The sequence below is a fragment of the Bemisia tabaci genome, chromosome 4, assembly GCF_918797505.1.
Source record: "Bemisia tabaci chromosome 4, PGI_BMITA_v3".
NCBI lineage: Eukaryota > Metazoa > Arthropoda > Insecta > Hemiptera > Aleyrodidae > Bemisia > Bemisia tabaci.
The window spans coordinates 49,975,379-50,001,582 of record NC_092796.1 but is presented as its reverse complement, the minus strand read 5'-3'; the positions used below and the strand labels follow the sequence as shown (position 1 = coordinate 50,001,582).

The 26,204-nt window shown below is 39.2% G+C and overlaps 1 protein-coding gene and 1 long non-coding RNA gene across 4 annotated transcripts in view; one reads left to right on the top strand and one right to left on the bottom strand.

Moving 5' to 3' along the window:
• Nucleotides 1-8,675, top strand: part of LOC140224390 (uncharacterized) — a 36,397-nt gene extending 27,722 nt beyond the window's left edge. The window contains exon 3 of the long non-coding RNA XR_011899663.1: nt 7,454-8,675. This is a non-coding gene — a long non-coding RNA (uncharacterized lncRNA). The remainder of the gene's footprint in view (nt 1-7,453) is intronic.
• LOC109042459 (neurotrimin) overlaps nt 1-26,204 on the bottom strand; it is a 540,449-nt gene that overhangs the window by 59,082 nt on the left and 455,163 nt on the right. The gene's annotated exons all lie outside the window — the stretch shown is intronic.

The window sequence follows — 26,204 nt, the reverse complement described above, 5'->3', positions numbered from 1 at the left end:
CGTGAACCAAATTCATCCGAATTGCTTCCCAAGTATTTACGCCATTAAGCAATATAAAAAACATTGATGCCAAAGAAAATAAAGGTAACTGAAACCTCTGCTGAAGTAGATCTGCAAGAAATTTTAAACTTGACAGCAAAAAGCATTTGTGACGTTGTCACAATCCCCCAAAGTATTGAGGCAAAGTTGGTCGTGAAATGGGGCTTTGATGGTAGTGCAGGTCAAAGTAATAACAAACAAAAATATTCCGATCCGGATGCCACAGATTCTTATTTATTTTTATTGAGATTCGTCCCTTTAAAATTAACTGATAAGAGATTTGTGGACGAATCCTAGACCCTCATCCACTTATTACTGTAGACCAATTAAGTGTATATTTGCAAAAGAGACTCCTCAACTCATCACAGAACAAGAGACGGAAATGAAAAATAAAATTAAATCGCTCGATAAGTACGTTATTCAAAGTGATGTTTCAGAAGTTAAGGTACATTATGAATTATTAAACACCATGTTTGATGCTAAAGTAATAACGAAACTGACATCAACAAGCTGTGGTGCAGTTTGTTTTATTTGTGGGGCAAAACCCTCAGAAATGGACGTGTAGCCAATGAAAAGCCTATCAAGGCAGAGAACCTTCGATATGGAATTTCATTCCTACATTGCTTAATAAACACTTTTGAGTGTTGCTTGCACATAGGATACCGTCAAAACATCAAGACTCGGCAAGTGCGGGGAGGTGAGAAGCAAGCAGTGCTTGACGCCGAAAAAAAGAGGATCCAAAGCGAGTTTAAATCCAAAATGGGTCTCCTCGTAGATGTCCCCAAGCCTGGTTTTGGCACGACAAATGACGGCAACACAGCCAGGAGATTTTTTGCGAACCCTCAGTTGAGCTCGGAAATTACTGGGGTTGATGAAAGGTTAATTTCAAATTTTTCAAAGATATTGAGGGTAACAGGAAGTGGTAAGAGTATTTGATATCGATAAATTTGGCAAACTTTTACAAGAAACTACCGAATTAAATCTCAGCCTTTATAAATGGTATTACATGCCCAGCACTGTTCACAAAATGTTGCGGCATACTCTCAAAATTTCTTCAGCCTTCGATTCACCTTTAGGAATGCCTCGGGTCAATTTAGCTTGGTTATGTAATGGTCGAAATATCTCCGTTTAAGTTTCATTTTCACGAAAGGAAGTAAAAACAAATGCCTTATTGAAAGTGTCTGGATATTTTTGAGCGGAAGAAGCAAAATTTAAGAGGAAACGAGACAAATTTTGCCTAGTTTTCTGTTTTTCGATTGTAGCCATCGATTTATAAGATAAAGGCGTTGTGTACCTCATATAGTCATAGATGGGATTAAATGAAGGTAGCTACTGATGTGAGACTCTTGTTATCCAGAAAAATAATACCTTCTGTGATAGCTCGACTATCCGCCAGGTGATAAAAAATGTTCACACCCGATAATTGTAACGATATGAAACAACATAGGAATGACGGAAACTAAAACCTGATACCCAACATTATGTGTTGCTGCACTTGCGCTTTGTATTCCTCACTTTAAAAGAACCAAAATTCTTCACTTCAATACCAAAACCGACCCGATGATCACGGTATCAAGAACCAACTTTGTTTCAACATTGTTCCATATTGGTCACTGTTGGGCAATTTTGCCGCTTCATTACTATGTTGATACTATTTTGGCGTCACCTTGGTACCATTTTCTCTCACCAACTGGGCGTTTCGAGCAGGTATTTTCGTAAAACTTTAAGGATCCGAATTTTTCACGGAACGCAAAGTATGATAAAGAGATGTTTCGACGAAGCGCTTTCATAAATGTCGCCGAGTGGTGAGTTCAGAGAAAGAAGCTGAGAGAATTTACTTTTCCAATTTTTTTTCCTTACATTTTTAATTATACTTGAGAGTCTTCTGGGATGTGGACGGTATTTTCTGCGGGCTCTCGTTCCCATCTGCCTGATGGGAGCTGCCTTGACACTTTAAGGAGCTCGCGACTTTATTTACATGGAATTACTTTTTTCCTTCCTCATTCACCAGAACGTTCATGAATTAAAGTCATCCTGGAAAACTTTCATCAAACGAGAGGTAAGTTTAAGAAATAAACTCCTCCCGGTTTTGAACACCGGTGGCTCAGCGTTAACTAAGAATCGTCAGATTATGGTAAACATGTTTCAGTCTGTCAGCACTACGTTAAAAGCGCTAGTTCTTTAAGTACATTTTCTTTCAAATATCCATACATACGTAGGTATAAATGAATCTATTTTTTTGCGCCCGACTGATATAAACAATTACATTACATACTTATTCTTACGATGATATTTACATAAATATAGATTTATGTCTATATAAATGAGGGTTCGATAATGGATATCATGCACGCTAAAGATACAGCCGCGTGAAGAGACTATTTTAGGCTAAAATGGCACGAAAATCACAATAGTCACGTACATTAAAATCTGAAATTCACTCATTAGTGTGCAATTTGCGAAATTTGGAACCCCTTGGTTTGGTTCGCAAGTACTAAGAAGCTAAATAAATTTCTTACTTTTGAAAAAAAATAAGTGACCCAATTTGTCAAGTTATCGTTACAATGATTAGTGTACATCATTCTATCAAATTCAGGAGAAAATAATCGGTGAGTTTACGTGTAATTTACAATTTCTCCACATGAGGTACTGCTTCGTCGAAGTGATTTTCGTGCCACTTTACCGTTAAGAAGTCTGATCACAAAGCTGTGCCTTTCGCGAGCAACAGATCCATTGGTATTCGATATCGACTAATGTAAAAAAAGTAGACGCTTTATTATCAAAATATCTATTTACTTCCTTTCACACGATATTTTGTGCGAGGGTAATGATCTATTATTCATTAAAAATTAAAAATAGGACAGGCAATCTGGAACACCCCTAACGGGACCACGGGATTCCTTCGTTTTTCAATCGAATTTAGATGCTTTCGAATGCTATAAAATTGTAGTGTTTCTAGTATCTTCTAGTTTCTCGCGAATATATGTTAAACCTTTTTTATGTAATTAATTGCAAAGCTTTATGTTTCAAAGCCTTCGAGAAAATACCTACAAGCTTTTTTAAATCAAATTCGTTAAGAACGATGTCTAAAACGGTGCACACTCTAGTCCAGAAACTGCATTAGCATTTTCTGCGGACATTGTATTAAAGTTGTGGAACCCACAGGAGAAAGGGTTCATGAAACTTAGAAGAGTCTGTCCTCTATGGCAAGCGAAGTACCTGAAAAAGTAAGTGACTGCAGTTTCAGAACCGAGTACCAGCCGACTCCGCCTGGAGGAGTGAACTCAACTTTTAAACTTTCTTATTCAAACTTTTTCAAACCGCCTTTCAGTGAGCTCCTTATTTACGTATCTTGAGTTGAACGATTATCATTGTGAGAAAAAACTCTGATTTTCGACAATCCCAGCATTTAGAGGTTTGAGTGACAAGTACCTACATGAATATTCCCCTCGATTGATTTTAATTTGCAAAGTTCAGAAAATGATACGTATTTTTATGTATTAAATTATCCTTACTGACATCATTCCATAGAAACAATTCCATAAAATAGGTCTGCAAAAAAATTTTGATTCTTCGCCTTGACATCAATGATTGCTAAATTGACTACCATGAAATCAATTCAATTAAAAACTCAATACGTTCATTCAAAATGCATTTTTGGAGACATATGGGAATAACATGTTATGTACTTAATACACAAAAGATCATCACGCTGAACTATCCAAACTGATTCTCTGCGATTTATTTCTTTCCTGTCTTCTCTAAACTGCAATTCAGAACTAAAATTTCTGGCTCATTGGTAAAAACAATGATATACGCGCGGAAATTAATGGCACATACGTTATTTCTAAACTGAACCAGAAATTGTACCTACGAATTGCCAAATGCGGTCCAACTGTGACGTGGCCTGAATTGTATTTAGATGGGTAATGTAGCATTATGGCGACGAAAATCACACGATAGAGTGTGAAAATACCTCGAACGAGGCTGTAAATCGGCTTAAGCTTCTTCAGAATCACTTTGAGATTCTTGGAAAAGTTTTGACACACTACCACTCATGGAGCCACGGAATGAAATTGAACGAGTGCAATTGCTGGAAACGGATGTATATGAGTGACACAGTTGACACGTCAACGTTTAAAGTGTTTGATTAATCGAAAGTGTGTGTTAATTGGTTCTCATCCCATCGCAAATCCCTCACACATGCAAAAGCTCAATTTCGTTCGAAAATTCCTTTCTTTTTTCTCCGGCGTCGTCACTTGTATTATCAAATCTTAGGTTCCGCGCGGAGGCAATATTATTAATAATTGTTAAGGGTATGGAAGACATGATACCGGACTTTCATGTGGAAAAGAAAGTAGGCCAATTAAACCTTTAACATATGCTAACTTTAGTGTTCAAGAAAACAACACTGAAAATTCGGCTCAATTTGCATGTAACAAGGTGGTAAAATAGTGCTGGGTCCGCATTACTTTGCGGGATAAGCAAGGTCTCAATACATTTCAACAACTTCAATTAAGAGTGAATAAATTGAGCTCTGATGAGTATCAGTAAAAAATAGAGGGAGGCGAGTGTTCAACTCAGGCATGCATTGGCAGGGGCGTAGCTAGGAAATTTCTCTGGGGAGGGGGGGGGGGGCATGGGACCACCTCTCGTGCGGTGAAGAGAGCGGGGGGGAGGTGAGGAATGGAGGATCCCGTTTTCCAGGGGGGGGGGCCACGAGATTTTTTTTTTGGGGGGGGGGAGGCAGGCCCCACCCAGGACCCCCCTAGCTACGCCTATGTGCATTGGGATATTCAGATGGGGCCACGCCGGGAGATCTATGACGTTCTGGGTCCTTTTAAACCTCATGAGTAGATCGCCCTCATCAATGAGCCAAGCTTAGCATCCCGCAAAATCAAAATTTATAGTGTGTATACCATACGTAAACACTCAGTGAAAAAGAAACAAATGCCAGGACATCAATAAAGCTCGATTTCGGCGGCAGTTTGAGGACTGAAAATTTTAGTGGGGGGGGGGGGGGCAAAATTTGGGAACAGGAGAAGAGGATTTGAGGGTGTTACTCCCTGACGAAGGGGTCCTTTACACACACAAATTTTGAAAAATAGGCACCTCTAGAACGCAACTTTTGGGTTGTTTCAACGCGGTAAAAGATGCCCTCTTTTTAAACAAAAAAAATGAAAATGAAATTCTCTGAACTTGAGGAATGAACCCTTCCTCGCCCCATACACGTTACACCACTTCTTAGTTTGAGTTAAAATGCTCACAAGAGGAGAAATTTGAAAGGAAATGCTGAAATTTAATGCTACGAATCGGCAACACTGCATCAAGACCGGTGACGTGAGTCTTTGATCGACGCAACTCTCTCAATTCCCGGAAAAAAGACTCGGAGAAGGCATCGGAAATGACCCAATTTACACGCGATGGCCCGATGAGGGAGTTCATTAGCAACTGGTTCATTCGATTTGGTTTGGGAAATGAAACAAGTACTTTAACGAGAGTGAAATAGAATCGTTTCGCGGCATGAAAGCGCTTCGCTCATTCAGTGTCTGGTTCTTGAATTACTCGTTTAGCGAGCGTGTCAAACATAATAGCTCCTTTACGCCTTATTTGTAAGCTGAGAGCTTACAGATATGGCTTAAAAATTTACCAAAATGAGTGATTCATAGAGGGACTAAATGCCACATGGTACTTCAGAGCTTCAATTTCAGCTGCAGGACACCAATGAAAAATTCTATCCCTTAGATGCCCAAGCCTGGTAACATACCCGAGGCTTGCTAAATACCTGCCCTGCGCCCATGCGAGTTCTTGGGGGCCGGTAAATACGAGCTTTCGATATAGGTCGACAAATGAGGACTTATATGTAACAACGGCGGATGTGAAAAATAACCTTTTCGAAACACATTAAAAAAAACTGTTTTGGCATCGAGAAAATTTTGAGAAAATACTTGAGATGTGATCTTCGAGATCTGTACATTATGCCAGAGCCGAACAAATTAAATTTCTGTGTGAACAAAACAGTTTTTTAAGCGAGTTTCGAAAAGGTAATTTTTCACACCCGCCATTGTTACATTTAGGGCCTCAAATACATACAAAAAAAGAATCAGACGTCAAATTACATGGAAGAAATCGAGTGTCAACATAGCTAAAGATAGGAGAGTCTGATTCGGGCCTTCTTTTTGATTTTTCTCTCGAATCGGAGCGACTCTCCATTGACGGCGTAGAACGGAGCATTGCGAGTTCCCGCCTCGCGCCATAGCGCCTTCAATTTTGCAGCTACAACCCGGGCATCCATCGAGTACGAATAGTTGTATCTCTGCGCCGTCATCATCTAGCGTCTTTTCCTTCGCTCTATTTCTGTATGTGTCTGTTTCCGATTGTCTTATTTGTAACGACGATTGCAGGGCTTATAAAGCAACATGACTGAAGATGGAAAGGGCGTCATTGGGCCTCCTTTCTTCACTTTCCTCCCGAATCTGAGTGACACTTCATGGCAGCACAGAGCGGAGCATAGCGAGTTCACACCTCGCGCCATCAATTTTGCAGTTGCAACATGGATATCCACCGAGGACAAATAACTCTGCCGTGATAGCGAAGAGAGCCGTAAGTGCAAAATTTTCAAAATCGAGTTTTCTTTATAATTCGTCTAATTTCTTTTAGATGAAATTACTGATACAGCTAAAACAGCAAAATGCATCCTAATTTAATGAAAACGAGACGTATGAAAAAGCCGTACGTGCACAAAAAATGACATAGTTTTTTTCAAGACAGCCGTAGGTGCATGAGAGCCAATGAAAACAGTGATTTCAAGAGGAATGCCGCCCTCATCTGCCGATTTCTAACCTGAAAATGTGTTCGTTGTAAGTCCAACACGCTACCACAAAAGCACGCAGAAGATAGCACTTACGGCTGTCTTGCCAAATACTAACCTAACATGAAACTGAATTTTACCTTTTTCATGTACTTTAAAATAAAATCAGACGAGTTTTAATCCCACAAATGATTTCTAAGAGTCTATCGAATGATTGGTTGCGATTTGACAAAGAGCGGGGGCTTCTTTTCATAAAATGTTCCACTCAGAAGCTTCTAGGCCCATTTTCTCGAAACTTCATTTTTGCACTTATGGATCTCTTCGCTATCAGGGCAGAACTGTACTGCTGCGTTATGCGCTATCGATATGCGTCAAATTCAGCCTCTCCTACCACAAAAAATCGTTTAGGTATTTGGCAAACGCAATTTAATATATTTTCATTCTGTGGGTTGCGTTCAAAGTATTCCGTTAATCATTACTTCACGTACGATTCTCAGAATCATATTTTTCCCTGTGCGACACCGAGCGGTAGACATTAGCGATTAAAAAAGAAACACTGCTGCAGAGATAACTTATCCCTAACTTTTCCTTTCTTAAAACCAGGAGTAGGTGAAAAGAAAAGCTTGCTCGGAGCGAAGTAATTTCCAAGTTGCGGAAGCAAACACCGACACATTATCGAGCAAAGTTATTGCCAAGCAACGGAGAATGCAGTGAACCTTGTCGCGGTGGCTTGCCAAGCGGCATAACGTGCCCTCACTCACACTCGCCGAAGCTCACTCACACGCACAAACGAGGGCGTTGATACAGTCCGAGGAGAGATTGAGTGACAAAACTTGGAGGAGCTATTCCAGGTGGGGTGGCCGCGCGAGAGGGCGGCCATTGAAGGAGTGCGTCGGAGCCATAAACGTGATTTGACGAGTCGACTAAGCTTTGATTAAGGAGAATGACACCGGCAAAGTTCACGCATTAGGATAAGATAAAGACGCCCTCGTGAGTCGCAGTTACAAAGGGGCACGTTAGACAAACAACCGCGGCGATACACATCGATCTTCATAAGGGGTGAGCGCGAGTAGATTCAAAATATCCTGTTGCCAGATGGCTGACGTCGGCTCCCGCATTTCCGCATCAGACGGAGCAAGACCCGCAATGTACCGGCAAGACAAGCCTATATCCCGGATACTGCATTTGCATTTCGATGGTTAAGGAATAACCCCGCTTATCTACTGAAAAATGAAGATTTTACTGGATGAAGAAAAAACATCGCCATTTTTGTACACTGGAAAAAAAAAAAAAAACACATTGGATCTACAGTCCAGACTCTTGAAAACATTGAAAAGCAAAAGGACTCTTGATTCAATCAGATTTTTGCTTAAATCAAAAGGAAATCCGCTCAAATTAAGAGGCTTGGCTCTTGATTTAAGCAAAAATCCGATTGAACCCAGAGTAGTTTTTTCTTGTCAATGTTTCAAAGAGTCTGGACTCTAGATCCAATGTGTTTTTCTTTCCAGTGAAGGAATAACCCCGCTTACCTACTGCAGAGTGAAGATTTTACGGGATGAAGAAAAAACAATTTTTCGCAGTTTGCAATTTTTTCCCTCCAAAGTCGGCTCGCGATCTCTTTAACTGTTTCCAAATTATTTTCTTGTGCAATTTTTCGTTTAGCTAAACATTTCTAAAGATCAGCGGGCTGATTGTTGAAATTGATAGAGAAAGCTATAGACAAGGAAGACAAAGGGGATATGAAGGGATCCTTTTGGTGGAAGCGGGTAGTTGCAATGGACAAAGAAGGTAAGTAACAGACTAGCCAACGGCAACTCACAAGAGACCCTATGGTTAATTCATCATTTCCTTCCTTAGTCTATAGGAACCGACTATTACAACCGATAAGGATCACTCGCAAACTCCCTATGTCCTCTTTGTCCATCGCTTTGTCTTAATTTCAACAGTCGACCCGCTGGGTGTTTCCTTAACATTTTGAGAACATTTCGTGTGACACACACACACACTAAAAAGGGGAAAAAATTCATGAAATGCAGAGACAAGAGACATTTCACTAATCTCTTGGCAACAGGTGGAGACTTTTACTTTAGGTGATTCAACATTTCCTTATAAGGGAGCAACAATCATCTTACCTGTTAGGTGAATGATGAGCTTCGGGCGACGTAATGAGACAAACAAGTTACCCAAACTTCGGTTGGTTTGCGAAACGAAATTATCAATACGTTGTTGACCATCCACCTAGTAGGTGAGTCAACAATTGAATATTGAAGCCCCAAAATTAAAAGCCTCCACCATTTTTTTGATACCAGTTAAGGATCTCTTGTCTCTAATTTAACTACTTCGTACATATTTGAGTGTGAGAAAAGTGGTTTGCATGTGAAACATTAATTTAGGTTCTTAAAATATCGTCTATTAGAGGGACCGCCTCCAAAAAAAATAAAAAATAAATAAAATGAAATGAAATCTAATAATCAATGAATGAAAAAAAAAACGACTCCATACTTTTACGAATAAAGTGAAGTGTGAACACTTCACAATCATTCTCACTTTTCTTTCAGGGAAAAAAAAAGAATTGATGGATTCAGTGTTTGCCGCGACCAGTCGATTGATGGAGAATACTCGGCTTCATTTCCAGTTTCACGTCGATGACTTTTGCTTGTCGTAATACGAAGAAACCTTCAAGGATGAAATCTTTGTCAGAGGAAAATGTTTCATAATGGTTCCCTACGAAGAATTACGTGTTTTGATGCAAAAGCTTATGAAAAAGCGAAGCCACGATATTAAAACCAAATGCTCAGAGAAGCGGTTAGGGGGATCCAGAGCTTTACCATCATTTTACCATAAATTTCATCGTAATAATCCGTAAAAGCCATTGTTGATTTCTTTCCGTCGATTTCCTTGTTTACGTAACTAGCCTTATTTTGCTTCAGGCACCGTTTGGTTCAAATGCTCTCAATACTCTTCCTGTAACTGACTATTAGTGAAGTTTTTCTCTCTCTCCTCTTCTTTCGGAAAGAGCAAGCCGAAATAAGCACGAAAATATTCTCCTCAGTCACGTTGCCTTGGACCCATGCACTCATGGCTTATTATTACATACAGAATACATACAGAATAACTGATAAAACTTGCGAAGTTTTTTCTGCTTATTTCGGCGGACTATTTACAAGTCGGAAGCTTAGGAAAGTCATTCCCGCCCCCAGTTGATGAGATTGCATACACATTTGGTCAAATCTTTGGCCATCAAGGGCGAGACGTGAATGACCAACTATCGATACTTCTCCATTTGAAGCGACGGTAAAAGATCGATTATGAAGGTGTTCCTTGCGAACACCCTGTTTAACGATTCTTTTCCATAGGTTTAAATGGTCGTCAAGTACAGCCTTTAACTGCGGTAAATTTTGACTATAATTCTTATATATCTCTCACAAAACGAACAGCCCACGATCACTATTCATTTATCTTCTGGGATATGATGGTTGAAGTTTAGAATCTTCGAAGTGAAGTTGATAGAGTTTACCTGCGTGTCTTACTGACATTTGCCTTTTTTGGCACCGTGTTTAACTTACATGACCTTCAATTACTTGCAGAAAATAAATGAATAAAAGAAATAGAAAAAACGCTGAAAAAAGACGGTGTAAGTCTAATCACTCTCAAAACATCACCTCAAAGAATGGAGGGTAGTCACATTTAAAATTTTTCCCTCGAGTAGTCGTTACTTCGCCAATTCCACAAACTTAAAAAGTTTGGAGACAGAACATGCTGAAATTATGTCATAGAAACTAGTGCTTGCTTTTGAAAAACAGTATACTCAATACAATAACATACTTAATATAAGTAATGTTTTCATCGTTGTATCAAAACTGAGAGGTGCTTCATAAATAGGTAACCAACTCTCATTTAATACGTTAAGAGTCGTAATTCCACACCTATTTAATGCCAGCAGGAACGGTATTTACAGGAATATTCATTAAAAAAATCCCAAGAAGTGAATGTATTCATGTCCTTTTACGACGAATAACTCTGTGCACTCTCATAGTGACACCTACTGGCGCTGATCAAGTTTTGAATTTCCACTCTTTAGGCAACTTTGCCCTCGCAAATTGGAAGGCGTCATTCATTCTGTTTTTCCGGAAGACGGAAGAAAAGGTCGTTCTTGCAGTTATAACTCTACACGAGTCAGAAAAATTGAATGCGATCTTGGTGAAAAACTTTTTACCACAGCTCTAATTTCCCACCTCCTCCTGCCTACACCTCAGTTAATAATAAAAATATGGAAGTATGATTGGATTTCGGGTGGCGCGCGGCAACGGGGGTGAATAACTGTTTACGACATAAATTCACGGCGACGAAGTTAGACTCGTTAATAGCCGCGGATTTACGATTAATCAAAACGTTTGCGTAGGTGCGTGGCTCGGGCCTCGGGAAGGAGACTCGAGGACTGAGAGGTAAGCTCGTAAGATTTATCAGTTTCCACTCGACACCGTTGCGGCCTCAATTTCCCCGAGCGACAACCCCTTCACCTTCTCCGCCCTCGCAATGACATTTGTCGCACTTTGTCATTCTCCGCTAAGAGCCACCCTTCATGATAAAGTCCGGCAAGCCTATATCGATTCATCAAATGAGGCTCGACTCTTTTGTGACATAGTTTCAAATTTTTATAAGGTATCTTGATAAAGTCCGGCAAGCCTATATAGATTCATCAAAAGAGGCTCGACTCTTTAGTGACAAAGTCTCAATTTTTTAGAAGGTACCTAGCTGGAGACGATATACAGGGTGATCCAGGGATAAACGGCCAGACTAAAGAAGCGTGTTCCATGGATCAAAATAAAACATTTTTGTTGTATGAAGTTTTTTTCAAATGTGCCCCCGGTCGGAGCTACGCCCCCCCCCCCCCCCCCCCACGAAGTTCGCGTAAAGTACATATTTCTTCCTGATTTTGGCAACGCAACGGTTGTAAACAAATCTCATGAAAATTTGTACTCCCCTGTAAATTATCAAAAAAAAAAAAAAAAAAAAAAAATAGAAATGTCAATTTACAACAAAAAAGTAACAATTTGACCCATAGGACACGCTCCTGCAGTCTGGCCGTTTAGCCCTGGATCACCCTGTATTTTAGAGACTTCGCGTTGCTCCATTCTCTGGAAAAGTGACTTACTAAGTGACTTATTCTCGGAAGTCAACGCGCTCAGATTCGCCTATCCTGTAAACTGATGACCAAAAAATTGAATAAATAATGGTAGACCAGGCCTTGTTTGCAAAAACTTGCCGAACAAAATGTGCACTCCGACATTATCAGGCATCATTTGGTGAATTGTACATTCATCAAGTTGCTCATCAATGAATTTACTGCACGAAAAAATGAACACCATTAGACTCGCGTAAGGTAAACAATCTTCATTGATATTAAACTCTTTAGGCTGACTCTGTAATCGATAAAAGCAGACTATTGGCCCAGTTAAATCTTATAATGATTAGTTATCAGCGGTCCTGATAATACTCACAACCATAGGTGAGGATAGTGTACATCCATCCATGGTTATTGGGACACTTTCACGCAGTTGGAAATGTAAATTAACGACGGGAACTCTTACGCTGGGTATTTCTCTTCGAATGCTCGTAATCAGTCGTTGGAACCTTCATTACAGACCTATCTTAACTGTGTTAGCAAACAGGATACAGTTTTGGTGAACACGTTAAAGTACTGTAATTGCCAGTTTTATTGTATAGATAATATGATTTCAACGATTTGCAGGAATAAAACAAAATCAGGTAGTTAGTCTCTTGCACGGCTTTTAACTGTACGTCTTCTCAATCAAACAAGCAGAGTAGAATCGTGACAATTTTTCTCTCAATGGTAGCAATCCTAGAAAAGACTAACGGCATGAGAATACGTAAAAGTATGGACGTACGACAAGTAAGTAATATAACATTCACATGTGTGATTTGCGTCCGGAAAATGTTACATTCGTGCGAATATGGCAAACAAGAGGTATTCGCTGTCATTCGAGATGAGAAATGGAATGCGGTCTGTAAATATATGCTCTATTTAACGTCACATCGCCAACGGACGGTAATTAAGGAGAACCTTTGTCAGAGGACAAAGTTAATTTGCAGCCACGTGTACATAACTCTGCCAATTTTTGCAGCAGTACATGAATCATTTTGTTTTGATAGAAGAATATGGGATTTTTTTTTTATTATTTCCCAACATATGACAAAAGGTTATAAATAGATGGAATGTGGACAATTCGCTTTGACAGCTTTGAACGCATTTAAATGGTGGCTCAGAAAATAAATTAAAATTTAATTGGGTTAAAGTTAAATTAATCGCTACGTCAAGAAAAACGGATTTCACGGAGAAAGATACAATTAGCTTGGCAACAACTAGTTTCAAATTTTCGCTCCAATTTTCATTTCCTGTGCAGATCTCACATCTCTCTCAACCGGACCATGTAATTTTTTACTATTTTTTTTTTATTACTGAGCGTTTTGTTAATATTCTTCATTTTTTTAATTTGTTACCCTGAGGTTGGCGCTCATGCCAAAATTCATTGGTATGTGAATTGATAAAAGTTTATAATAAACTATTCAATGCATCTAGGCTATTCTTTGTAAATTTGAATGAGAACCAAGGTGTTGTATTGAATATTTATGAATTACTGAGGCACCTTTCGGCTTACGCCATCTTCGGAGTGCATATTCATCGGAACATAAATAAATCACAGTTACTTTACACTAGTTCTAACAAGCTTAACAATGTATACATCGTGGATATCATACGAAAAGTCTAAATTAAGAGAAAGTCAAATAGTTCAGAGCGTTACTCCTAATAAAATCGTAAACATTCGAATCAGCTGATTGTGGCCAACTAGTGTAAAGTAACTGTGATATAGTTATGTTCCGATGAATGTATACTCCGAAGATGGCGTAGGCCGAAGGGTGCCTCAGTAATTAATAAATATTCAACATACAACACCTCGGTTCTCATTCAAATTTACAAATTAAAATGGTGTAGTTCCAATCAAACCTTATTAGGCTATTCTTGTTATGTCACAATTAGCTTTGCTCTACTATGCCACATGGTTTTGGTGGAGCAGAGAAGAAATGTCGTCTAGTATGAAGAGAAGATACTAAAGACAGTCACGGGCTTTACCATAAATACGGAAATCTATACTGTAGACTGCAGGGTGTGTTCAAGTGCAAAACCCGATAATATTCCTCTTTTTTGCCGTGTTCGAATATACCGTTGAACTCAAATAGAATCGTTAAATGTTATATTAATATGACTTTCGAATCTTCCAGAACTGGTATCATGAATGTCACAAATAGGAGTAGATTCTCGCCTTGCTGCAACCGAATTAACCGCGAGGATGCTGTGATGCCACTTTCTGAGCTACGGTTGACCGCAGCCACAATCTGCTACCACTGGCAACATCCACGATGCCAGCTCGGAAAGTTTTGAGAATTATATATTTCCGAAGCTTCTCGCGGTTTGACCCGAACTGTGTGGTTCTACTAAAATTTACTTTCTTTTCGTAAAACCTATCAATTTTTTTCCACAGGTAAATTTATAAATTGAATTATTATAGAATAGATTATAAAATTAAAACAAATTTCTGCTTTTTGTTGCCATCGTTTGTCATTCTTTAATTCCTGTTCCATTTATTTAATTATTTATTCATTTATTTATTTTCTTGCCCTCGAGGAACCGAATAGATCTAGTATTGTAGTGACAGTTTTCGGACATCAGATGCCATACCAGCCACTTCCGATAGATCTGCTGGAGATAACGACAGTTTTCGGACCTCAAATCCCATAGCACCCGCTTCACGTAGATCACGCAGAGATAACAACAGTTTTCCGTTTTCAAATGCCATATTAGCCACTTCCTCAAAATCTCGTGGAGACAATGACAGTTTTTCAACTTCAAATGCTGTACTAGGCACTTCCTCGAAATCTCGAAGAGGTATGACAACTGTTTTCCCACTTCAAATGCCACATACACTAGGCACTTCTGCAACTTCCTCGTGATCTAGTTCTGGGTAAGAAACATTGTTTTAAAACAAATTCCTGAATTGACCGGTAAACAAAAAATAAAATAAATCATTTTGACGCATGCTTCCTAATCAAAATTTCACGTAGAACTTCGTTCAGGTAACAGAAAGTGCTGGTATTAATCTCTAATTAAGATATTATAGGTAGCTTTCAGCTAGCATTGGTTCAGCAAGTTTAAATTGCCTACTTATAAGAAAAACAGAACATTATGCGTGAGTCATTTGTGTCAAATAGGGCACTGAAATTAAATAATAAGAGAAAAATGTAGCCCTGATACCTTTTTTATAAAAAATTTTCTATTTTCTATTCCTGTAGAAAAAAAGACGGGGAAAAGGTGTCAAAGCTACATTTTTTTCTTATTATTTATTTAAGATACCTCTATTCACTGCAACTAAGTCCAGCTGATTATAGCTTTAGTCTAGCTGATTTAATACTCAAGCTTCAAGCAGTGTGCATTCCCTATACACTGTGTTATTTAAAAAAAAAAAAAAACAACGCGGAATTTATCTCAACTCTGCAACCTAGCAGAGCACTTTTTGTGTTCGAAGAGTCAGTAGTAAGTCCCTTGATTTAAACTGAGCGATCAAGCAAGTCCAGGCCCCCTCTATATACCTTAGTTCAAGCATCACGAGGGCTTTGTGGAGCCGCACGTAAGAAGGGGAAGGGTTATTGATTGAAATATTGGAATCGGCGAAGTTTCGTCCCGGTTGAATTCGATGGCCTGCAAATATGTTGCGGGCTCCATCAGGTTAATTATTATCCACGGAACTGACACAGGCACAAGCCGACATGATGGACACCATCGCGATGCCAATAAAATATTTCGTTTGATTCGGGGTTCGACTACCTCTCGTGGCGAACATACACGCTCATGTTCAAGCGGGAACGTAACATACGGATAAACTAAACAAATTTATTCGGGGAGCCATCTGCTCTCTATCTGTGCCGTATTTTCCGTTACATGCAAAACCTGAAATGCATTGCGCTGATGCCAAAATTATCGATACCCCCCCCCCCCCCCCCCCCCCCCCGTCGCACAGTGGATCGAGTCAACCAGAGAGGTCGGACATGACATTTTTTACTAGAACTGCAAATTTTTAAGTTTATTTTGACACATTTTATTTCATGGAGTGCTTTCAGCAAGAAAATTTACGAGAAAATCAGTGGAACCACGCCTAGAAACTCAAAAGTTTGTATAAACGGAGTTTTAAGCTTTTAAAGTTTCCACATTTTATTTAAAATACTGCTTATCTACTAATAATACTTCTCCTAGTCAATTCTGTAACTTTTTTTTAAATAACTTTTAACTCTTTACTGTTTCAACTGGAACCTCCTCCTCGACACATTCGGAGGTCTTGGCCTTCTCAACAGGTTTGCGGGGTTTGCCAGCCTTAAAGTAAACAGACCCACCAAAAATATACTTTATTGCGGGAGCGTATCCCAAGTCATCATCCTGTTTCAATACTCTAACAAGGGGAGTCTACGAAGTGACATCCTGGGATTGGGTTCATTTTGCTTGTACATGAAGAAGAGACAAATCTAAGGTTGACGTATTTTTTTTTAGCCGCCACCTCCCAACCGTTCTCGAGATATCGATTTTTAAAGTTACGATTTTTGCACGTTTCCGCGCGGAGTCAACTGAGCGCCGGCAAGCTGCACGAAGCGCGTTTCTTATCAGCGCTGCAGACCGGCCGACGTTATCAACTGTTCCGTGGCCGAGTGGTAGAGTGTTCGCCTACCGTTCCATCGATCGCGGGTTCGAGTTCCGCTTCGTATCGTAGCTTTTGGGGTCCGCCGCAATGCGTTTTTACAAGTTTCCTTTATTTTTATCACACACCAAGGGGTCCGCCCCCTGGCCGCTACGCGGCACAACCCTCGGGGCGAAAAGGCCCGCATCGCGGCAAGCGAAATCATCGAAATCAACCGTTGACGGTTACTGGGTAAATAATTTGAATTGAATGATAAAATGATCTAACTAATAAAAGGGAAATACATTGATCATACATTGATCCATCACGCTCGCCTCCCCGCTCCCACCGGTCGGAATCGGTGCGAACTTAGCCGTTCGACGGGTACTGTCCCCGAGGGGTGCAATAAGCTTCCTTTTCGCGATCCGCCCGTCCGTTCGCGAGTAACCGCGGTCGGAAGTCGCGGATATTCCCGTAAGCCCGTGTGTGTTGGAAAGAGAGACGTAGCAGTGCGGGAATATTTCCTGACGCGGCCGTTGCCGGGTGGCCGTCGGATACCTTTAGGTGCGCGCGTAATTGGCCCTTGATTTCCGCTGTTCTATGCTGTGAACGGCAACACTGCGGGCCTTTCTATGTTTCATCCGATTATCAGCTGATGAAAGTTTTTGAGCTTTCTTATGTTTCCATAGTTATTCTTCTACGCTTACTGCTCGTATATTTATTCGCCTTCCCCCCTCCCCACGAACGATTTTACTTTGTTTTTTTTTTGTTTTTTTTTTAAACTGAGCAGCTGATGAAAATAACATCTTTTTGAATGTTTTGGGTCAGTTATTTTCCATTATCAGATTTTTATTCAGTGGTCCTATTAATAGCGGCCATTTTGATGTCTTAGATGTAATTAACAGTACAGTAACCCCCCCTTCATTTGATGATTTATCAATGATTGTAAGTACAGCAGAGTCAATTCCTATGTTATCTGATTTTCAGGAATTACCAAAATTAAAAAAGAAACGTCGGATTCGAATGAATAGCAGACTTGATAAATTTAAAAATAAAAATCGCGCCGCAAATTTTAGAAAATTAAATATTGAAAGTCAAAGGAAAACTTATTCTAAATATAGAAATAAAAATCCTCAGGTTGATAGAGATGCGGTTAAAAAGTATTCACGCGAAAACCCGCAAGTCAATAAAGCTGCTTGCAAAAAATATTCTCGTAAAAATCCTCAAGTTATTAGAGAGACCGTTAGAAATTACATTCAGAAGAATCCTGATAAACGCAAGGAAATTATAGAAAGTTATTTAAAAAATAATGTTGAGAAAATTACAGAATCCGTTAAAAAATCTAATATGAGAAGAAAATCTGTGAGCTGTAAAAATAATTATTGTGGGTTTGCTTATGACAAAAATATAGATTATGGGTTGAATAATTTTATCTCTATTGGAAAAATGAATCATATTTGCAAATGGTGTCATGCTTTAAAGTGGAAAGGTGAATCTGAAGGAATGTGTTGCAAGTCCGGTAGAGTGATTTTGCCTCCTTTAGCAAAAGTTCCCGAACCCCTTTTTTCGTTAATGAACGGTAAACATGAAAGTTCTGAGCATTTTCTTGATTCTATGCGTAAGTATAATTCATGTTTCCAACCACATCACAGGCATGATTTAATTTCACGTGTTTTTCAACTAAATGTTAAAAGTTTGATGAAATTTATTGTAAAAGGAAAACTATTCGGATCTGTAAAATGTTTCATGTATACTATTGAATGGCAAAAAAGGGGTCTTCCGCATGTTCACATTTTACTAAGGTTTACTAAGGATTTTCCGGATGATTCAACCAGAATTACAGTTGACTCAACCAGACGTCTAGTTGACACCACCAAATTCTAGTTGAGTCAAATGTAATTCTGGTTAAATCAACCGGAAAATCTGGTTGCGAAATACAACCAGAAATTCTGGTTTGTGACAACAGAACTTTTTTTCAGTGTACGGGTCACTAGAAACGTGGGTCGTACGGGTGGCTGATAAAATTGATCTTCGAATAACTTTTGATGAGCTAAGGAAATGGGTCCATCTGCATCTCATGGACAATACATAGTTGCCGTAATTAAGGTCATCCCGTAATTAAGGTGCCGTGATTTAAGTCATAAATTCTTCATCTAATTCTTGGTTCATCTCCAAAATGTCTGCTAAAGCTTTCATGCGCTTCTACTTGTATGCATGAATGAGCATATTGGGTATCCAACAAGCGGACACTTTTTTAAAATTCAGATGATTCTTGACAATATCGAACAGAAGTGCAAGAGCTGCGATACAACCATTACATCTAGCTCATCAAAAGTTATTCGAAGATCATTCAAAAACCTCTTTGACAAGTTACAAAAACTTTTCGTTAACAATAGTGTCACACGGTACTATAGAGATGGTTACTTTTTAACGAACCTTATATTTCCCTGACTCAGTCCTAAATTATAGAAGTATGCATTAATTTTCCAGAGATCCAAATAAAATCAGTGAATTAAAAGTAATACGCATATATTATGAGATATTCCGATTTGTTTCCTGCAATATCGCCGCGCGAAGCGCGGGTTGACTGCTAGTTTCAAATAAAAATTTCCCACCACACAATATTCTTAATGACTTTTTCCTTACTCTGAATTTGCAACCGGCAACGGTCGATTTCAATGATTTCGCTTGCCGCGAAGCGGGCCTTTTCGCCCCGGGGTTTGTGCCGCGTAGCGGCCAGGGGGCGGACCCCTTGGTGTGTGATAAAAATAAAGGAAACTTGTAAAAATGCATTGCGGCGGACCCCAAAAGCTATGGTACGAAGCGGGACTCGAACCCGCGATCGATGGAACGGTAGGCGAACACTCTACCACTCGGCCACGGAACAGTTGATAACGTCGGCCGGTCTGCAGCGCTGATAAGAAACGCGCTTCGTGCAGCTTGCCGGCGCTCAGTTGACTCGCCGGAACTCCGCGCGGAAACGTGCAAAAATCGTAACTTTAAAAATCGATATCTCGAGAACGGTCGGGAGGTGGCGGCTAAAAAAAAATACGTCAACCTTAGATTTGTCTCTTCTTCATGTACAAGCAAAATGAACCCAATCCCAGGATGTCACTTCGTAGACTCCCCTTGTAAGACTTCCGCGTGATATTGATAATTATGATATTTTACATACAGAATATCAACATTAAATAAAATCACCATAACGGCCCCATCTGTGGTATTAAGATAAATTCATTTTCATTAAAGATAGGCGATCTTATCATGATTGATTTAAAAGACCAACACTTACTTTAAGCTTTTTAATGACCTTGATTTTCTAATCGAGCAGAGAACCTCTCCCATTGACTCGATCTACTGTTCGCTGTGCTCCCACTTTCCGTTTTTTAATGAGTCCTCCAGACGAGTTTTCCTCTTAACGGCAAAGTCAGTGGGATCAAAAAACAAAATTGATCGGTTTTGGACAAAACAGACCAATTATTGCAATTCGAGACCTGCAGCTCTCCATGTGAGCGTGCGGTTTTTAGATTTTGTGCGCCTAAAAAATATTTTCCCTTAAAAACAAAGATACCTTTCCTTTATCATCACTGCATGACAGTAAGTTATCTCTGTAAATCTTACAAATTACCTTAAAAAGTTACTCTCGAGTCTTGACTTTCGTATTTTGTAAATTGTGAGAGGCGAAAACTATATAATTGACCTAATACTGTTTTGCCTACGTTGACAATATTGTGACAGACTGTATCGAGTATGGGACTAAAAATATAATGCCAACTAGTTGCTGATAAAATTATTTTACCTATAAATTAATGACTTTTGAATATTCAAAATCACACGTTCACGTCGCAGACAATTGGGAAAAATGACAGTAATGAAAAATATGCAGCGCCACAGAAGAATGTTCACATCACAGTTCATTAAGATTGCATGGTTTTAATACTTTTGAAAAGGACAGAGATAAAAAAAAAAAAAAAAAAAAAAAAGCCGGATTTTTTTGACATCAGAACACGTTCAATGGCTATCGGTGTAATTTACTGAGAATCGGTTACAGAGTTGAATATCGTGAGTTGAAGGGATTAAATGCATGAGGTAAATAATGACCGAACTCAGGAACAAGACTGATACACACAAAGATTACTAGCCACGAAGCCGTATAAAACTTATCTGCGGTGATCGTTTCCCTACATCTATTTTTAAAATTTTAAGAATATTTTAAGAAAAGAAACAAAGAATGGTATAATAATGGACAACATTTTGCGATTCGGAACTACCTATTTCTGGATCAATTTAGAAACAACTTAGTGTCATTACTCTCCTTGCGCAAGTAGTTGCTTTTATGAATATGCCAGATAGATTAGCTCCTTGTAGCAGAAAACATCCCAAATGCACAATGATCTCCTTTAAAGAATACCGTGAACTGTTAGTTTCCATAATGTTTCCTGGCAAAGGTTTAAAAACTGGCAAATAAATTGGTATAAAAAAAGTTCGGTTTACCTACTGTCAGCTTGAATATCGACACAACGAATAAATTGCGCATCATTTAAATTATGTTTTGCAATAAGTAAGTACACTTCCAGGCTCATTTCAGAAAAAATTAGCGTGTCATTAGTTTCCACGTGTAGATAGGTACTTCAATGAATGAGCCTGGAATAGTACCTTTCTCACATAAGTTTGTCCATTTAATGGACTCCTCCGTTAGAGAAACGCTTCTTGAATAAGCATTTAAAGGATTAAACCATTTATGAACCGGCTGACGACCTAAGTCAAAGCTTGCAGTTTGGTAGCTCATCATCAAACATTTCAAAAATACATATATTCTTTATGAATGTAATGCAAATATACAGTTGTCTGAAAAAATAATGATATCAGGTGAACAGCTTACACCTCTGACAGCGAGTCCAAATGACATGAATATTTATGATAGACATCGCATAGGCGATAAAATTCACTATTATATTGTCAAAAAATTGAGTTGTTTCATTTTTTAACCCCTATTTGTGTAAGTTATTATCGAAACGAATGACAGTTAAAAAGAAAACGCGTGTCACTCTTAATCAAGGTAATTTAATAGCTAAACTGGAATTATCTGACTCACTACGCAAGCTACCTCATCATAAGGACATGAGGTGAAGGAGGTCCTTTTCCAAGGATGAAGTAATTTCTGAAAGTGAGAATGGCTTTTGGTCACGCATGGGGATGAAAATGAACAATCCCGTGGCATTGAAAGTATGTGAGATTGATGTATGGACTGCTCATCAATTTCATTGTGATATGTTTACCAAAATACATCAAATGTGTCAAAAAATTTGAAATCTCAGAGATTTCTTTTTTCCGTTTTTTAAAGTCCTTGAGTCTCAAAACGTTTACCAACATCACTGCAAAGGCGGTATAGCGTTACCCGCATATTAACAAGGCAGAGAAGGATATCATGATTACTACGATGCAAATCATTTAAGGATTCGTGAATTTATGTAGGTCAAATTGACATAAGCAAGATCCCCTTTTTTTCATGGGCGAAGAGCAAGTGCATTGAGAAGCCAGATGAAAGACGGGAAGTGAGTTCGAAATATACATATATTAAAACTGCACCTTAATATAAAAAATGATACTTAAATTCTAATTCCGATAGAAATCTGACAAATTGAAGCAAGTCCGCGAATTGAATTTGGGTTCAGTAAAATCCATATCCTTTGAAACGAATTAGCTACGATCAAGTCAGAGGTAAATCACAGGATTGGACAGAACACTATATTAAAAGTCGCTTGGATCCAGCGAGTCAAGGCTCATAAAAAAAATTGGCAAAAAAAATTCTATTGCTTCAATCGGATTTGTCATCAAGAGAATTTTTTCTTGTCAAACTGTTTAAGAGTCGATGGAATCTACATGTATAGAATACTTTTTCTAGAAATGCGTTTATTTTTCTATATTTTCCTTTCAATTAAAAAAAAATGTATATCAAACTTACATTTGAAATAAATATTTACATCAAGGATTACGTGATCTATTTCGATCGATTTCCGAACATATACACTGGAAAAAAAACACATTGTATCTAGATCCAGACTCTTAAAAACATCGACAAGAAGAAATACTTTTGATTTAATCAGATTTAAGCTTAAATCAAGAACCAAGCCTCTTAATTTGAGCTGATTTCCTTTTGATTTAAGCTTAAATCTGATTGAATCAAGAGTATTTTTTCTTGTCAATGTTTTCAAGATTCTCGACTCTGGATCCAATGTGTTTTTTTTCTAGTGTACTGATCGCCACGCGGGGGAAATCCTTTTCCCCTTTTTACATATAACTTAAAGGAAGAAAAATCATGTTAAGAATTTACTTAACCTACTTGTCTCGTGATCGATTAATGAGAGCCCCGAGGAATATAGGTCTGGCACCGGGCGAGAGGAGCAAGGGAATCGGGCACACTGCGGTGACTTGATTTGATTAAAAAGGGCGGATATATCTGAGGAGATTTGACTGAACGGGGCGGTATTTGGGTTCGGGGACGGGTAACGACGCGACGGTAAGCGGCAGGAGGACCGGGGTTATAAATATGAAACGCGGGTCTACTCATCAAAACCGAACATGAAATCAATTCTTTTATCAGGGCCCGTCGTAAAACAGGCAGGCATAATAATAAATTCCTGCAGACGAAGCGAAATCTCCGGGTAGTTTCGGCGGAGCCGTCGAGAAGGGGCGCCCGCTCTCGAGCATGAAAGCCCTTCCCCGTTCTGCTCGACTTAAACCACCCCACGTGACAACCGGGGTTCTCGTCTCTGTCGCCAAAGTTCACTGATAACATGACGAGCGACTTCGTACGACGATAAGGCAAATACAAAAGTACGTAAATCAATTTGCGGTCTTTCAGATCATATCCGAGGTTTTATTCGGGGGACGGATCGATATTCTGTCTCGAAGCGATTCGACACGGCTTCTCGCCTTATCAAGATACTTCACATCGTGTAATGGGAAAAATTGGTTTCTTAACCCATAAAAATACGACTCAAAGGAGTATTCTGAGACGACATTAGAAGGTTACGCACTTTTAAGATAATAAAGTTTATGTGGGCATAAAGCTTTGCGTAAGTTTTTAGGACTCGCGGCCCAAAAAAGAGGCCATATGCAGATTGCCTTCCTTGTGGTGGCGCTGGATTGTCTGGAGGTCTTAAAGGTCATCGAAGTACATATCTCGAAGTACCGCTAATGTGTCAGCGAAGCTGAGTACACCCTTCACAGTTTGGTGTATATTACACTGCTAAAAAAAGTGGCTTGGATCTAGAGTCCAGACTCTTAAAAACATTGACAAGAAAATATACTCTTGATTCAATCGGATTTTTCCTTGAATCGAAGGGCCAAGCCTCTTGATTTAAGCGGGTTCCCATTTGAATCAAGAATAATTTTTCTTGTCAGTGTTTTTAAGAGTCTGGACTCCAAGAGTCCAAGCTACTTTTTTCACCAGTGTAATTTAGATCAGACGTATAAACAGGTTTACTGCAAACAATCAAAAAAGAAAAGCACCCATGAAACATTTCTTGGTAAAAAAAGGGCTAACCTGATTATAAAATAGACTCTACCGACGAACGAAATTAGAGTCGGTCTTTAAGCCATAAATCTGATATATTTTGAAGAAACTGTAATTACAGCTCTCAGCGGCGCCTCATTTATCTGCAGACTCTTCTCCTCTTTAGTATTCAGTGCTGATACGTGATAACCGCACCCAACGTCCCGCCCCTAATGCTCAACAAATTTACAGACGTGGATGGAAATTCTCTTGGCGCTGGTGCCGTTATAATGAATAGAGCCGAAACATTAAGCAAACCCTCAGTTTGAATCGATACATGCACCGCAAAACCGGGACAAGGTAAAGGGCAAGGTTACAATTCAGAAAATACGTGTAAAAGAAACGTAAAATTCAACTTTTAAACAGGAAATAAATTAATTTCTGCGTAAAATTGAGAATTGATGATTCCTAAAACATATAATAGCACACGCTCGGTCAATCGTATACAGAATTTGTCAAGAGAAGAGGGATAAAATAAACTACTCTGAATAATTAAGTCCACGAAAGTTATGAAATAATTTCTTAAAAAAATTAAGAAGTTTTTGAAATAAAAAAATAGTTGTCTTAATATTTAGAAAGAGTAACCACCAAGTTGAACTGGCAAAATCAATCTGAATCGCTAAATACCTAGGTCGCATTCAGGAGCGAGGCGTGAATGATCGATCATCGAAATTTCTCCTATTGAAGCTATCGTAAAGAATCGGTTATCAAGGTGTTCGTTGAGAACACCCTGTTTATCGATCCTTTTCCATAAGTTTGAATAGCAGATCTATCGATATATCGCAAAGCACGCCACGCCACTGGTCGAATTTGATTGAGAGAACTACTGCGTTTTATTCTTTACACGAGAACAAAGTTGCTCAAAAACATTTCTGACAAACCAAAGAGTGAGGCGAAACATTAATCCTTAATTCATACCCAAATCGGTGGACGCAGAGGCTTGTTTATCGCATTGTTTTGATACAACTATTCGTGTTCCGGGGTTGTCCGTATTGCATACACGAAATAACGAAGGCGTTTTGAATTTCCTTGCGCGCTCCCAGCGAAGTGCCGGCGACGAGTTCCTTATCGCTGGCACGTTTCGTCGCGTCCCGATGCGCAAGAAACGTTGCGGCAAGAGCCGAGGGCGTTGAGAGTTCAACATATTTACTTTAACGCGTCCGAAAAAAAGAAAAAGAAATGATAAAATGAGAAGAAGGTGGTTCACCACCTAGAGAACGGGAAGTTGAGAAAATTATATCAAATATTCTAAAATTGAACAATTGAGGAAAGATTAGGCATCGAAAAATGGAGGAAAACTCGAGCACCTACAACCTTTTGAATTACAGCAAAGGCTGCGACGAGATAAGGTTTGCGGGATCGGGAGGACCCGCAAATCACTTTGAATTCATTTTCATTAAGTCATCTTCACGACAAGCCGTAGCAAGCCACAAACACGTAGGATTACACAGTGTTGCCGCTGCCGTACACAAGATGTCGTCTTGCATCTCGGCGGAGGCGGCTAACACTAAACTCGGCGGTAACAACGATCGGAGAGTAACCCCAACACTCCCAAAACGACAACGCAGCGTGCATAATCCAGTTACGAGTGAACGTTACGTGCAGGCGGGTGTCTTTACTAACACAATAGTTCGCAGACAGGCGCTCTCCACGTAATGAAATACTGCCAACGGCGCACACATAAATATTTTGTTTGCATTAAAATATGCTCGCATCGCACTGCGTAAACAACGAGTTTCCAGCGAATTTGCGCACTCTTTTGCCAAGATGCACATTTATGCTACCGCGCTGAGGAGAAACGCCGTACGAGCCTTCAGACGTTGCCAAATTTCCCTCGATAAAACCCGAATTTACTGGGAAAATCGTCGACATTCTCCCTCAAAATTTTCCGATAATATTGTACGCAATTTAATCTAAAATATCTGAGAATTTCAAGAAAATATATGCGTAAATTGCGTCAAATATACACATTTTAGCAGGAAAATTTGGCAACTATCGAATGTTCATACGACGTTTTTCCTTAGCACGGCAGTATTGCATAGGGGGAAAGGAC